The 3,362-nt window shown below is 41.7% G+C and overlaps 1 pseudogene; it reads right to left on the reverse strand.

The window, feature by feature from the left end:
• Positions 1-530: 530 nt before the first annotated feature.
• Positions 531-1,043, reverse strand: LOC110313770 (annotated as a pseudogene).
• Between the last annotated feature and the right edge of the window lie 2,319 nt (positions 1,044-3,362).

Genomic DNA, 3,362 nt, shown 5'->3' on the forward strand with positions numbered 1-3,362 from the left:
AATAAAGAAAATAATAATAATAAAAAAAAAGAAAAGAAAAGCATTCATTGGAAACTTGCCAAAAGTTTCAGAGATTTAGTCCATTATGGCTGGGGCATAGCAGCCTGCAGGCAAGAAAAGATGCTAGAGATGTTCTACATCTGGATCCACAGGCAGCAGTCAGAGAGAGACACTGGATCTGGCTTGGGTTTTTGAAATCTTAAAGCCTACCTACCCTCAGAGACACACTTCCTCCAAGAAGGACAACTCTCTAACAAGGACATACCCCCTCCAAGAAGGACACACCTACTTCAACAAGGACATACCCCCTCCAAGAAGGACACACCTACTTCAACAAGGACATACCCCCTCCAACAAGGACACACCTACTTCAACAAAGACATACCTAATTTTCCAAACAGTTCAGCAACTGGGGACTAAACATTCAAATATTTTATAAGCCTATGTGGGCTATTCTCATTCAAACCACAACAGTATGTGTTCTCTATGTGTTCTTATGTTCCAGCAACAGTAAGGCTCCAATTTTTGCATCAAGGCTCATTAATTTTGATTGAAGCTCCTGACTCATGACAGATTTGTTAAATCCACTGACCACCTTTGTCAATAATAGATCTGGCCAAGTCTTTGGGAGTAGTTACTTGTGTACTAATAATAGGTCCACCAAGATCACCATATGAGCCACAAAGAAATCCCTGCATAGGAATAAACATATCAAGACCCACCCTGTCACATATAAGTCATCTGCCATTCTGATGGGCTCCCTGTATCAGTTGCAGTCCTAAATTTCATTAGCACTGAACCCAACCATGCTGTCATAGTGGTCTTAAGGCCTTCCTCTTCTGCCATAAGCCATTAGATCCCCCCTGGTGGTGGTGAAAGAAGAGGAAGATTCCAAGCTCTGTTCCTGCCCCAGCCACCTCGACCAAGGAGAAGGAGGTCCGCATAAAATATGCATAATCTCTTCTTGAAGGAAACATGGGACAGTCACCTCAACCAGGAGGCATTCTATCAAAAGCATCTCTTCCCTGCATGGGAAAAGCCATGGACTATCTACAGTGGCCATCAAACGTCATTGTGCACATCCTTCAGTGGGAGACTCAGAGCTTTAAGATTCTTGCCTCCTTTGCCAATCACTTCTCCAGTATTCTTGCAATGAAGCAAGATATACAATTCCACCATCTCCATCAGTGTTTCTAGAGCTTTTAATGCTCGTTCTTCTGCCATATCTTCTACAGGGCCTTTACCAAATTCACCATTGCTTTCAGCGGTGCGGAGAGATTCTTCTGGCTGCTCGGTTTCCATTTTTTCTGGATTAAATGGATACACCAATAGGGCATAATTGAAGGGGAGACAAGCATGATGGTGATGCCTGTTAAATACAATTTACAAAAAATAGTTTAAGGCCATCCTCAGCTATATGAGTTGGAGACCAGCCTGGACTACGTTGGTGGGGGGGGGGGGATAGGGAATTTTCAGAGGGGAAACTAGGAAAGGGGATAACACTTGAAATGTAAATAAAGAAAATATCTAATAAAAAGACTGAGCAAACAACAACAAAAAGATACCCAGTCTCCAAAAAAAAAAACAAAGCAAAGAAAGAAAACTACAATTTTTTTCCAATAAAGATACTTGTTTAAATGCCTCTTTCCCCCCCACCCCCCAGTATTAAAAGGTGAAGCCCAGGTCTGGTAAATCATGATAGAGGAATGTGCTCTACCATTAAGCAGCCCCTACTGAGCTCTGAAGTTTTTAGCTTAGTAACCAAAAGAAATTCATCCAACCCTTTGGGGACACAGATATTTTGCTTATCATTGTTAAAGTAGTCAAAATAATGTACACGAAACAGTGGTGACAACTGAAATACATGCCTTTGTCAGAAAACACTGCTGGGTGGCATCTAAAATTGTTGGTGATGACTTGAACAATCAGTATTATACTAAAAGACGGCATGGGAAGTGTAATTTGCAGCTAAGAGAAATGTCTCTAAAATTCCAGATTTTTTTTTTATTCACTAGACTCTGTTCAGTTGATGAAATCCTACACACACCACTTTTTAGGTCCACATCACTTCTCCAGTCTAAGGAAAACATAAAGGATCAGATATATTATGATAAAAAGTGATTGTCTTACATATAGAAATACCGAGCAGGAAGTAGTTATCACTAGTAGAAAGAACACACACACACACACACACACACACACACACACACACACACACATACACACAAACACAAACACACAAACAAATGTAATACAAAGTTATAACACTAAATCTCAAAATACAGATTTTTTTTTATTCAGATGGAGTGCTGTTCTACCGGGATTTCCCACCCACACAAGAAACAAAGATGTTAAAAACCAAAATGCTGGACTGGAGAGATGACTCAGAGGCTAAGAGCACACTGGCTGCTCTTCCAGAGGTCCTGAGTTCAGTTCCCAGCAACCACACGGTGGCTCACATCTGTAATGAGATCTGATGCCCTCTTCTGGTTTTCAGGCACACATTCGGACAGAATGCTGTATACATCTTTAAATCTTTAAAAAGTGTGCAACTCAACAATATGATTCAAGGTACAAAATTAAGAACTTATAAAAGTGTAGTATTGCATGCCAATAATCCCAGGCCTCCGGAGGATAACAAGGTTGAGGCCACGTTATGTCACATAGAAAATGCTAATCCAGCCCTTGCTTAAATGCAGGCCACACCAGTCAAAAGAACAAGTAGGGGGACTCAGGTGGAGATGCACTGCTGGGCCAGAAGCCATGGCAGCCTACGGAACTGCAGCCCCCAACTCAGGTGGAAACCCCCTGCTCAACAACAGGCACACTGGCTGCCAGAAGTCTGACCTCTCCTTCAGGAAGAGAACCCCTACTTAATTAACCACAGGGCACACAAACAGAAAACCAGAGAGAAAACAAAAACCAAGGAACAAAATAGCCATCCAACAAAACCCAGAAGTCAGTAACTCTGCCTATAATCACCTCAAACCCAGATGCCTAGATTCCAGCATAAGAGCACCATCAACAACAGCAAGGGCAATATGATACCACTAGAGCCCAGCTATCTGATGACAGCAAGTCCTGAATATGCCCAACACAGCTGAAGCACGAGGAAACAACCTTAAAAGCAACATCATGAAGATGGTGGAGATCCTTAAAGAGGAAGTGAATACTATCTCTTAATGAAAGCAAGGAAAAGACAGACAGTTGAAAGAAATATATAAAAGTGTTCAAGACCTAAAAATAGAAGCAATAAAGAACTCACAAACTGAGGGAAACCTGGGGTTGGGAAATCTAGGGAAGAGAACAGGAACAACAGATGCAAGCATCATCCACAGAACCTAGGGAAGAGAACAGGAACA

The sequence above is a fragment of the Mus pahari genome, chromosome X, assembly GCF_900095145.1.
Source record: "Mus pahari chromosome X, PAHARI_EIJ_v1.1, whole genome shotgun sequence".
Lineage (NCBI taxonomy): Eukaryota > Metazoa > Chordata > Mammalia > Rodentia > Muridae > Mus > Mus pahari.